We start from the raw sequence: 13,834 nt of genomic DNA on the forward strand, positions 1-13,834 counted from the left end.
TGATGAATATATCTATTTTGTTGAAGCATTCAGGAATTTGGGCGAGCGAAGTTAATTATGAAGGTTACAAAAGTGACGGAATTGTTGTTGGACAATCAATTTCATTTTTGAATATCAAAGCAGCCATTTCAGCCGAGTTAGAGATCGATGAGGTAAGAAAAAATATTGAAATCCGATACATCGTAGAAGGTAATTCATCTCCGATGAAAATTAAGAACGACATGGGTGTTAGACTATATTTAGAAGTGAAAAAAAGTGAGCCTGATTTTGCAATGTATCCATTATGTATTGATAAAAACAGATAAAATTGGTGGTGAGATACATAGCTTTGATGGAACATGAGGAGAGATTACGTGTGTCGAAGGTACAACAAGGGATACAGAAGCTCTTGCAGCGGTTGAATCAAGAATTTGTGATTCAGATTATATTCCAGAATTAGAAGTTTCAAATTACATAATTGATTCAAACAGTATAGATGTGAAGGCAGGTCAATTGTATAAGGATAAAGCAACACTGATAGATGTGATGGACAAATATAAAATAAAGCACCACTTCAATTGCAAAGTAAAAAGATATGATAGACAAAAGTATGCATTTATTTATCTGCAAAGGTATGTGTTTATTTATCTGCATTGATACGTGCTCTATGGGGTTTTTGCTTAATGATACATTTAAATTCATAATTTGTGTGATACATTATTATTTTTAGAATTTGTGTTATGGTGCTTTTGATTTTTTGTATTTTTTTTGTTTAATATATGATACATGCCGGAAGTGTGTAAAAATGAGGTGCATCTAAAGAACGTGCTCTATGAGGTTCAAAAGTATCAGATTCATTTTTTAACTTTTATGTGTGCGTAATGTATCTAAAATAAATTAGAAATTTAAATGTATCGTGATATTATTTGTTATGGTAGTTAATAATGTTGATACATTAATGTCTTATAAAATATAATTGTTATATGTATTAATATGATGAAAAAAATTGTACGACTATGTGTTGGTGTGCTTTTCGGATGAATGTGGTTGGTCTATGAAGGCTTCATGCAGGAAAAACTCTAATCTTTTCAAAGTTAGATACTTTAATAGTGAACATACATGTCCAATGTGGGATAGGATACTAACCAAAGTCCAAGCAATGGTTGGGTTTGTTAGTGGTGTGACTGCTCCTAAATTGATCAACCATAAACGAATTCATACTCCGAAAGATATAATTGATGATATTAGAGAATTCTACAAATTTCAACTAGACGAAATACCTTGCGCACATGCAGTTGTTGTTTTAAAGGACAAAAATGTCACAGATATGCATCCTTATTGCTCTGATTACTACAAGCCTGATGCATTAGCAAAAACATATGAGGTTCCAGTGATTCCAATGCCAGATAAAGAAGATTGGTCGGTTCCTAGCAATGTTATAGATGAAATTGTGTGGCCACCCAGATACAAAAGATTGGCTGGAAGACCAAGGAAAAGAAGAAAAAAAATGCAGATGAAAAGATAACAGTAAACATAAACTGTTGTGGACGTTGTGGACAAGAAGGTCACAACAAAAGAACTTGTACTTTCTTCCCAAAAGAAGAGTGAAAGTGTTATTTTTATAAGACATTTATGTTTTTGTTGAATAATTTTTGAATTAATCCATTATCACTTTTATTTTTATCATGAATAAAGTTTACTGTTTATTTTGGTTATTTTGATTCAATATTTATGAGTTTTGCTGATACAATTAAGAATTTGTTATGATTTTTGTGTTTAATGTTATTTTGGTACGTTTATTTATGACTTATGTTGTTTAATTCAATAAATTGTTATGATTTGTGTGCAAATGTTATCTCTGATATACAAATATTTAGGTGTGTTTGTATCATATACATTATGTGGAAAATCTAATGTATTATGTAGAGTATGTGTAATGTATCATATACATAATAATTAATGTAGCATATTCATTAAATCATAAATAACCTATCTATTTTAAATAAGCTATTGTATCTGAGTACTTATATGATACATAAATTATACCATTAAGTTACTCATCACTGTATTTATCACAATAACTATGAAAACATGTATCATATATATTATTATTTATTACAACTATTGTATCATATACATTATCAAAAAATTGTGTTATAAACATTAAATGAACAAAATATATCTATTGATTACAACTTTTTAATAGACCTTTTAAGAATACAATTTTGTTTCACTTTTATAATTTTCAATTTAATAAGTTTTCCACTATAACCGTAATATACATTTCAATTGTGGTTTTATATGTTTTTGACACAATATATTGAATTGTTACTGTTAGGAAATAAAAGTTTAAATCAAATTTATGTGCATTTCTGATTGATGTTGATTTAATTACACTGTTTAATTATAGAAATTTGTAAATGAAGACCAACATACATTCTGAGATTAAAGGAACAAAATATATTGACATTAAAAGTCAAACAAAACAAGTTTTTGGAGAAACACTCCAACACTTAGTTAATGTATCTTGAAAAGAGTACTAACTAAAAAACACTGTGTATCCATTGATACACAATAACTATTCCAGATTAACTAAGGCATCATGATCTGGTGGTGTGAAATAACGCCTAGGCTTTGATGGATCGTCATTATCATGACTAACATATCCTGCTTCGGTTTTTTGACTGCCGTATTTCCATAGCAAGGTTGCGTATCTTGTGCGGTGATAATCAGATCGGAAAGCATTGGATTGTATTGGGATTTCATCGGTAAGGAATTTAGCAAACGTGGCCACAAACAATCCACAATCCCTACAAATGCAGAAGATACATTAAAAAAACGAATTGAACATATACTTTAAAATAAAACTTTATAAAATTTACAGTGTGTCGCTTCCTTGATGAATAATGTCTTGTACATATTCAACAAGAAAAGGGTGCTTTGGTTCCAATAAACACTTTGTTGTATGTTGAACCAAACCTCAAGGAGTGTGTAGGAATTTGTTTTATCTTGTATTTCACAGACTATAATGAGACAAATGAACAACAGTTAAAGACATAAAATAATATAAACACGATACATGCAGAATAATATACAGTTGAACTTATAATGATTATTATATTTATATCTGATACATAATATTAATATTTGTATATAATACACAATAAACCTTAATAATGTCATTTATGTATTATATATGATAAGTCAAGATTGATACTTAAATAAGCATATTACAACACAATGTATGTCATTAGTTGAGAGTGATACATAATCCAACCTGTTACAAATATATTTATAACTTGATACATTGAGAAGAAAAATTGTCAAATTTTTGTGTCAGTTAAAAGAAGGGTTTTGAATCAAATTGTAAATTGCATGTTGATACATCACAATATGATAACATTAATCTCTCAATAATGTTCATAAATTCAAATCACTAATTGATTCAAAGATTGAGCAACAAAAAAACGCAGAAATAGATCAGAGCTCATTACCTCGAATAGATTCGGACGAGAAATTGAGGATGATACTTTTCTACCCCCTTTTTTTTTAGGGGTTTTCCCAATCTTTGCTTTTGAAGAAGAAGGCACATCCTTCTTCACCTTCTCGATACTCACGTTGGCCATGACTAGGGGATCATGCAATTTTTTCGATCTATTCTCAGCCCAACCTAGATCTTCATTGTCATAAACACGATTAGTGTTGGATGGCATTATCTGGGTAATACCTAAACTGAATGAAGGAGGATCCTCCATAAATGTATCAGAATTTTGAATTAAAAAAAAACTAACAACTATGAGCGAAAGTAATGAAATTGAAACAATACCTAGAAGGAATGAGAAATTCTTTGACTGGAGAGAGAACTATCATGAAATTCAAATTCAAAATTAGAATGATAAGATCATAGGAGAGAATATGGCGTGATTTCAGAAGAGAAAAATTGGGGAGAGAAACGTGGGTTAGGAGATATGGAGTTATGTATCCGGGAATTGGGTTTAAGGAGTAAAAAAGGGGATTTTAGTAATATTTTTAAAAAGAAGAGGAGTTATGTATCCAGGAATTGGGTTTAAGGAGTAAAAAAGAGGATTTTAGTAATATTTTTAAAAAGAAGGGAATAATAGAAAATAAGTAAACTAATGATGTGTATATAAGTAATTTTTCCTTATGAAAATTGATATTTTTGGAGTCTGAGTTGTTTCATTAGCTGATGGATATGTAGATCAGAATGGTTCAGTCTTTTGAGCTGCATTTGAAATTTTTAGTCGAATATCTTGATGGATCAATAGCTAATCATTGAAATTCATCAAATTTAAAATTCTGATGGGGGACAAAAAGAATAGTATCATAGTGTTTCCAAAATTAATGAACTGTTTGAGGCTGATTCTTTTCGCTGGATACTTTTATCTGTTATCATCGAAGTTCACAAATACTTTGAGGAAGTTGGTTGGTAAGAAAGGGATGTACTAAGCTCAAATAAGTTCACTATCAGCAAACTCTTCAACTAAAAAGAGCTTACCAGAAGGTTGATTGGATAAGGCTGATTTGCAATAAAATAGGCCCTCCTAAATGGTCAACTTATCATATATCTCACTGTTTGTAGCATGCTGTTTACAAAGGGAAGGTTAGCCAAATGAGGACGTTTAGAGGATGAGAAGTGTGCACTATGCAACAAAGATAATGAGTATGCTGAACATCTCTTCTTTATGTCCCCTTATTTAGCGCAAGTTTGGAATACCATACTAATATAACTGCAGATTCATAGACAAGCTCAAGGATGGAACTGGGATGAATTAGGCAATTACAAACTTAAAAGTCCGGAGTTTACATGCTGAAGTTTTTAGAATGACATTAGCTGCGGGAGTTCATATGGCGAAAAAGGAATTAGAGGATCTTCCAAACAGAGAACAGAAGGCCATAAGTCCTCATTATGTTGTTAATTCAAGATCCTCATATAGAGGAGTTGGTACAAGCAACATTGTTTAGAATGTTATTGGGTATTTGGTCATGTTTCATTGTGAAATTTGAGGGGAAAAAAACAATTTTTAATTTCAAAGTGAAAAATAATATTTGAAAATTGGAATTGTGTTTGGTCGTGAATATAAATTGGAGTTGTTTTTTATGTTTTGTGAATAATTGGAGCGCAAGTATATAGACAAGTTTAGCATAAAAATTGATCCATTTTCATCTCTTTTTATCTGTGAGCTTCAATGATCGAAAGTGAAGTTAAAAAAAAATTAATGGTTGAATGGCATATCTAAATGCTATTATAGCTCTAACAGATATCAGTTATACAAGAATCGCAGTGATCACAACTGTTGAGGAGGAAGACCTTCAAGAAGCTTTGTGGAGCTATACACATCAAGACTAGAAAATCATTCATATGTATACTCATGTCAGATATTCTCATAGTTACTGCAACCTCTTTCTCATTTTGAGGGAACAACGAAATTACTATGCCATTACAATTTCTAATAACACACTTGAGTCATGGAGTGTGGTTAATATTACTTAAATAATATTGAACTCGTGCGCGCACGACCAAAAATTATCTAGTACATAATAAAAATGTCTCTCTTTTTGGCATGCTATGTCACAATTAACATTCTTTTTAAATAAAAATACATTTATTTAACCCATCAACTCATTTAATTCAACCATATTTAAAATCTGGTTTAAAAATAATAATACAAAGACGCAGACTTTTTTCTACCCTACTCTATGGTTTTGAGGGTTGAACCATTCAAATATTTTAAATTTCTTGCATAGGCAGCATTAATGATGTTGATGAAAAATTAAATATAAAGAAAAATTCTAGATACGTCTACTAGTACACATAACTCTGTTTTTTCTTTAAAAAAAATAAAAATAAAATGTTTATATATATATATATATATATATATTATTTGTGTATGATAGTTTGTGCAGTTGAGTTTATAATTTTAATTTATGGGTTTAAATTATACAGTAACGATGATCTTAAGAGTTAATAATTAAATTCTAAATTGATAGATCATTTGCTTCTAATTCATACTCGGACTTCTAGCTCGTACCCGAGCTTCTACCTTCCTCTTTGATCGTGAGGAATTTTTTTCCAGCTCTATTGGATATATGTAATTGAGAAAAAGATTTTTAAAAAAAGGGTTATGTGGACTAGTGGAAGTATGTAGATTTTTTCTATATGTTTAATTATCCATTAATATCAATTAATGTTATACCTCTACAAGAAATATAAAATATTTGGATGCTTCGACCCTAAGAACCCTAGAGTAGTGTAGAAAAAAGTTTGCTTCTTTGTATTATTTTTTAACGAAACTAAATTATGGTTGAATAAGATAAGTTGATAGGTTAAGCTAATATATTATCAAAAATAAAAGGTAACATGAAATGTCAAATAAGGGAGGCCTTTTTTTCTTTTAATTGTATACGTAAATTTTGAAGAAAATAGTAATAGATGTATGATATTACTCCCTCCGTTTCACAAAGAGTGATCTAGTTTGACTTGACACAAAATTTAAGAAAATAAAGAAGACATTTGAATCATGTGGTCTTAAATTAAAATTATGTCAAAAGTACACAAAATTGTCCTTTAGTGTTGTGGCCTTAAACATGCCACGTGGAAAGCTAAAATTAAAACGTTACCAAAAAATAAAAGAAGTCATTTTTTTTGAAACATAATTAAAAAGAACAGTATGTCATTCTTTTTTAAACAGAGAGAATATTTTAATAGGCATTTTTTTCAAACATGAGTGATCATCTAGACAATTAACTCATTGATTAGTCTTTACTTCTATCTTTAATCAGTGATTTTAAAATTGAGTACTGAAAATGAAAAAGCTATAAGTAGGGAAGGGGAGTTTTATTTCTAAGGTGAAATATTTAAATGCATATCCAATAAATGGTTCTTTCTCATGTCTACATATAATCCCACCAATTCCCAAATTTTCCTTCAACCATCATTATCATCATCGAGATTGAATTTCATTGCAAAACATGAGCTGGTGGTGGTCAAGAGCTATTGGTGTTGCCAAGGTAATTCATCTTTCTTCTCTTTCCAAAAATCCCGCTTCAATATAAGACTTCGTTTAGCTATGATTTTTTTTTAAAAATAAAAATATATTTGTTATAGTATGTAGTAACTTGTATATGAAATATATTTTATAAGATTATGTTACTATTTAATTTGACATATTGCTCTTTTAGAGTAAAGTTGTTGGTATGTTCCAGGTAAATTAGTCAAATAGGGTAATTATTTTAGTTTTTATAGGGGAAAAATTCAAATATGTCATTGAACTTTGAGAAAAAACTTATTTATGTCGTCATTTGTTAAAAATATGGCTTATCTATGACATTTCTATTTGAGAAAAGGGTCATCTATCCGAATTATTTGTTAACTGAAAACAATTCTGATTTTGCAAAATCATTTTTTTACACATGATCAATTATGATTTGGTCATGTCGTTAATTAAATTTAGTTTTCTAAGCAGGAAAAGACTCAAATATGTCATTGAACTTTGAGAAAAAGTTCATCTACACCATTTGTTAAAAGTTTGACTCATCTATGACATTTCAGGTTAACAAATAATGGCATGACTGAACCTTTTCTCAAACGGAAATATCATAGATCAGTTAAACTTTTAATAGATGACATAAATAAACTTCTGCTCAAAGATAAACGACATATTAGAGCATTTACTTTTTTTATAAGGCAAATAAATTGTATTTGAAAAAGTACGTTCAAATTTTAAATGTTTTTTGCAAAAACTATGACAAAGACAACTCCAACTTTAAAAAAGGGAAAATGTTAACAATATTCTTGAACTATGTGAAATAAAATAAAGATGTACTTAGTAAATTTCTGATCTAAAAATATCTTTATTAAAATAAAGATGTACTTAGTAAATTTCTGATCTAAAAATATCTTTATAGTTAGAAGTTTGATCTAAACTGAAGTAAATTTGCATCATTTAAAAACAGTTTTGATCATTTTCCTCAAAATGAATAATATCTTAAAATGTTTACTAATTCTTTCTTCAATAATCTAACTAATGTAACGCTCTGTTTAATTATGAGAATTATTCATTTTTAAATTTAAACTAAAATTGTTAAATAAAGTAAGAATATATATATTTATCATAGTATATAGTGGTTCATATATGAGATTTAATTTATAAAATTATATGATTATTTATTCTAAGAAATTATATTTTTAAGCTAAAGTTACTGATATATTTCAAATAAATATGTCAATTATGGTGATTATGTTAGTTTTTAAAAAATAGTGGTATAAATTGCATTTGGAAAAATTATGTTTTGAATTTTATATATTCATTGCAAAAAGTATGACAAGAACAACTCTAAATTTAAAATTTTGAAATAAAATGAAAGAAAAAGGGTTAATAATGTTATTACACAATGTGAAAGTAAACAAAAATGTAATTTGTTAATATTTAATAAAAAAAATATTTCTGTGATTAATACTTTGATTAAAAAAAGAAGTAATTTTGCATCATTTAAGTACATTTTTTTTTATCGTTTCCATAAAATGAAGTAATATTTCAAGATGTCTGATGAGTAAAATGTTTCATTTAGTAAAATGTAAATTTGCATCATTTAGTAAAATGTATTTTCTTATATAGTATTACTTTTATCTTATAACTAGTATACGTGCCTGCGCGTTGCACAGATATTTTAAAATGAATATTTTTTTAATTTAACAATGACTAATATGAATTATTATTGAGCGTATATATATTATATATATGTTTTACTTAGTATTATTTTCTCTTTTTTTTGGAACATTGTTTTAAATATAAAGATGCATAAAATCAATTGTTATTTTAAACTAATAAAATACTTATCATATTTCTCATGGATTATTAGAATTTTGTCCACAATGTAATTTCTACATAGATTTTTTAAAGAAAAACCTTTAATGTTGAGATTAAAAGGATAGTTATGTAATGACCCTAAAGGTCATTTTTTGGAAATTTTCATAAAATGACCGTTTTACCCCTCCCGATAGTTGCCCCGAGTCCTAATTGTTGTATTTTCGAAGTTGGTTTGAAGGAAAATTGATGAAAAGTTGAGTTTTTGGAAAGTTGAGTTTTTAAGAGTTAAAGTTTGGTTAAGAGTGCTATTTCGAGTCATTTGGAGTTTCGAGACTCGAATCGGATTTTCGTCGATTCCAGCGGTTTTAGAATGTCGAAACGGGTCTATGAGAATTTACGGAGTCGAATTTGGAGTTAAAACGAAGATTTGAGGTCCTAAGTTGCAAAAATTGTGAAATTTTGATCAAGAGTTGACTTTGGTCAACAAACGAGGTTCCGGTGCTCGAAATGGAATTCCGAGGGCACCGTTGGATTCAGGGGGTGATTCTAAGTCTAGAATGAGTCTTGGTTAAATTTTTAGAGGCTCCGAGTGCATTTCAAGTTTTTGAGCCTAAAGTTAGTTTCTTGACGCCTTATCGGATACCGGATCAAGGAGACCTCGAATTCAAATTCCAATGATTTCATCGAGTCCGAAATGTCATTTTCAAGCTAGTAGCATATTTGGTTTGTGTTCGGGAAGTGCCAAATGAGTTTTGGGTGAGCTTTTAAGCTTCTTGGATGCTTTGACACTATTTCAGCAAATTGTGGCAACTAAAGGGTTCATTAGGCTCAGATTGAAATTCCGAGAGTACCGTTGGTTTCGGGAGGCGATTCTAAGTCTAGAATGAGTCTTGGTTGAATTTTTAGACGCTCTGTTTGAGTTTTGATTTTTTTGGCGTTAAACTAGTTTCTTGGCATCTTATTGAATTTCGGGTCAAGGAGTCCTCGAATTCAAATTCCGACGGTTCCATTGAGTCCGGAACGTCGAATTTAGTGGGGGTACATATTTAGTTTGTGTGCACGAGATTCCGAACGAATCCCGAGGGTCCAACGGGGACTTAAACTTTGGTGTTATATGTTGTTTCAGCTGCTGTGGTTTTTTAAAGCTGCAACATCAGTTGTTTCTTTCTTTTTTAAAGCCAAAACCAGTAGCCATTTTCCCCTAACTTGAAAAATACCCATTTCTCCATTTTTAGACTTTGAGAGCTCGAAAATAGGTGATTTCAAGTGGGTTTTCGCAAGGAATTCATTGGGTAAGTTATTTCCAACTTATATCTTTGATTTCCATCGATTATTTATGGATTTTAACATCAAAATTTCAGATCTCAACTGTAAAATTTGGGGTTTTTTTGCCTAATCCGAATTTAATAGAAAATTTGAGTTTGTGAACTCATTTCAACTCCTTTTTCGAAACGGTTTTCACTATTGGATTCTAAATTTCTTGGGGAACATTTTTCACTAAAAATTTCCAAATTTCGAGAATATTTTACGGAACGAGATTTTTTGGCCATTTTACCCTTTTTCTCCAAATTTCACGATATTGGTGTTGTTAGATTCGTATTTATTGTGGAATTCCATTTATGAATAGATTGTGGTGATTTGGAGCGTGCTCGGAAGGGTAAAACTCAAATTTGAGTTACTAGTTGAAGTGTTTTGAGGCAAGTGACTTCTAAACTTTGTTAAACTCTTAGACTACGCATGACTACTTTCCTAATTGTGTTGGGGAGTAATGGGGATTGAGGATGGGTTTTATTTGTTGATTGAAATTGTTGTAAATGAAAGATGGGGAATAAAACGAGCTAAATGTGTTATATGTGACTTGAATTTGTTGAATAAGTCATGTGATAACTGATATTGAGGGGATAGAAGAGCATGAGTAGGCTATGATTGATACATACATTGATGTTGAGACAGATGATGTGTAATACTATGATGTGATCGTGATATGATTGTGATTGATGACGTGTGCATATTCATTATTCATCCCATGTGTGAACTATCTGTTGCATGAGTTCTGAGACACTGATATGAGGATGGATGGATATGAGACACAGTTGAGACTAGCTCCGGCTAGCGATTTGGATGCCGATGGGATCTGGTTCCGGCGGTGATACATGGTCCATGTGTGGCCCCCATGGGTTCTGATTTGAGTATTCAGCGCGGACTGATTACGTCAACAGATGTGTATCGTAGGACAGACATGCATCACGACTACATGACATCATTATTGCATTTTGCATCGCATTTGCCTTATCTTTGTCTGTGATGTGTGGATTGTATCGGTTTACCCTTCTTATGTGGAATTTGATCTACTTGCTCTTATTTGTTGATCTGAGGTTGATGAGGATATATTGTTGGTTCTGGCTGTTAAATATGATCCGTTTAGTATAGGTTGGTTGGTTTGCTGCTAGGTTGAAGTTTCGGTGGTTCGGTTGGAATTGAAAGGAGTTGTTTGTAGCTGCTAGTTTTGCTTAGTTTAGATTTACTTGCGAGTACCTGTGGTTTTCGGTACTCACCCTTGCTTCTACACAATTGTGTAGGTTGACAGCTCTCTCAGATTCGGCTTAGTATTTTCTTTAGCAGATTGAGCTTCGAGACATACTCGAGAGGTAGCGGTTCATTCCAGACGTGCCCTTGAGTTATCTTTACTTTCAGTTTTGTTCTATTTGAGAACTATACTCTGAGACTTGTATATTTTTATTCGAATTCTGTATTTAGAGGTTTGTACATGTGACAACCAAATTCTGGGTAGTGTTGAGTCTTAATTAAAGTCTTCCGCTTATTTTATTATCTTTTATTCTCGTATTTCTACTTCTCTATCGTTGTGGTTGGGTTAGGCTGACATGTCCGGTGGGAAATGGACACGTGCCATCACATCCGGATTTGGGTTGTGACAAGTTACAAAACCACCTTATCTATAAAAAGAAGTGTAGTTGAACTAATCTTTACTTATCAATTAATTTATAGATGTTTTAAACCTGTTATACTTAGTAATAAAATATTAATTTTAAATGCATTCATTTTTAGAGATAATCTGATTTGCAATTGGAGGATAGGGTATGTGCTTGAGAAAATAGGCAAATTAGTTTTACAAATTTAAATATTTTAAAAACAATTAATTATAATGCTCTTGGAAACGACACATTGTATAAAAAAAGTCCTAATTTGCTATAATGGTCTACAATAATCAAATTCTTGACATAGTGAAAATAATAATAATAATAATAATTAATATTATTATTATACGTATCCGCGCGATGCGCGGATAATATAAAAGAAAATAATTATGTTGTATATTATTCTCGAACATATATTATACATTTGTCTATATGAAAAAATTATTTTAAATTAGTATTTCTCAATATTATGCCTTGAAGAGGACTCGAATCTCTACGCTCTTTAATGGGTGCCACATTTTCATTCATGAGTTACTCTTGCGTAATTGTTATGGCGATTAACATAGGAAGTTTCTCATCACTTCTTAACACATATTAAATACTTGAATGGTATATTTGTAATTTTCATGTCCATACAACAACAAAATAATTTTTCATTGACAACCATAATGCTATGTACCCCGAAAATTATGAACAAATTTGTTAAGAGCATCAAATGTTATATAAATTATTTAATACAGAATTAAATGAGTAATGGATACGAAATGCTAAAATACAATAATTAGATAGATTGTCTCAAAATGTATATTTTAGTCATGTTATATATATATATATTAGAATAGAAGAACTAAATAAAAAGATATGACTCAATTTTTATTATTATTATTATAGACGTACTTTAAAAATAAAGGAACAATAGAAAATCAATATTATTAATTACCTTGCTTTTGAAGGGAATCTAATAATAAATAATACGTTATCACGTGATTTAAAAATTTGAGTAGTGTATAATTATTTTGGTAATATGCACGTCTTTATTCATTTCATCATATCATTATCCTGGTAATTTCATTTTTCATCTTTTTAGTTTAATTTTGGCCCATAATATTGTATTCCTGTTTTTTCTTTCAAAACTGAAAATATTTTAAAAAATTTATCATTTAATTTTACCGCATATATAATCAGTTAAAAATAAAAATATAAATTAAAGATGACCGCTAAGTGTGATTATATATATATATGTGAATAAATCAAATATTTTTTAAAAATAATATTTATATCTTGATTTAAATGAATAAACCACTTTATAAAATAATTATACAAATTAAGTGTTATAAGATTTATATAAATATTGTTGTTCTTCTTTCTTGTACTTTCACTTATTCCTTTGTAAATATATTCGATTTTTCTTCTGGCATCAAATAATATACATATTCGCCCCCAAAGAAAAAGATGAAGGAAAGAAGAATTGAAACACAAATAACATTACACATTTGAAGAATAGATCCATTAATTTTTAGTTGAATTTATTTATGTATATATTGAAAATCTAGATAATGGATAGAGTAGTTTTAGATAACCACTTTAAATTTAAATTCAAATTTAAAAAGTAACTATTCTGTCGTAATTCGGTTTGTTACGTTTTTTTACATTTTATATTTGTTTATATTATTATCATTATTATTATTATAAAAATCTAGATAACGGACAAAACAAATACCACTTAACTACTCTGCCATGTTTCTTTTAAAAATAGTACTACATGTTTTTTCAGTTTTTTTTTTCATTTTAAATTTTGTTTTTTTTCTTTTTTTTTTTATCGGATTTTAAACTTAATTTAATAAATTTAATAATAATAATAATAATAATAATTATTATTATTATTATTATTATTAAATTTATTAAATTAAGTTTAAAATCCGATAAAAAAAAAGAAAAATAACAAAATTTAAAATGAAAAAAAAAACTGAAAAAACATGTAGTGCTATTTTTAAAAGAAACATGGCAGAGTAGTTAAGTGGTATTTGTTTTGTCCGTTATCTAGATTTTTATAATAATAATAATGATAATAATATAAACAAATATAAAATG

General features: G+C 29.3%; 1 long non-coding RNA gene across 1 annotated transcript; it reads left to right on the forward strand.

Moving 5' to 3' along the window:
- The first annotated feature begins 9,978 nt into the window (after positions 1 to 9,978).
- LOC107059282 (uncharacterized) lies at positions 9,979 to 10,465 on the forward strand. Its single transcript, XR_001472576.1, has 2 exons — positions 9,979 to 10,099; positions 10,435 to 10,465. It is a non-coding gene; the product is annotated as an uncharacterized lncRNA (long non-coding RNA).
- The last annotated feature ends 3,369 nt before the right edge of the window (positions 10,466 to 13,834 follow it).

The sequence above is a fragment of the Solanum tuberosum genome, unplaced genomic scaffold (genome assembly GCF_000226075.1).
Source record: "Solanum tuberosum cultivar DM 1-3 516 R44 unplaced genomic scaffold, SolTub_3.0 scf01112, whole genome shotgun sequence".
In the NCBI taxonomy this organism is placed as follows: Eukaryota; Viridiplantae; Streptophyta; class Magnoliopsida; order Solanales; family Solanaceae; genus Solanum; species Solanum tuberosum.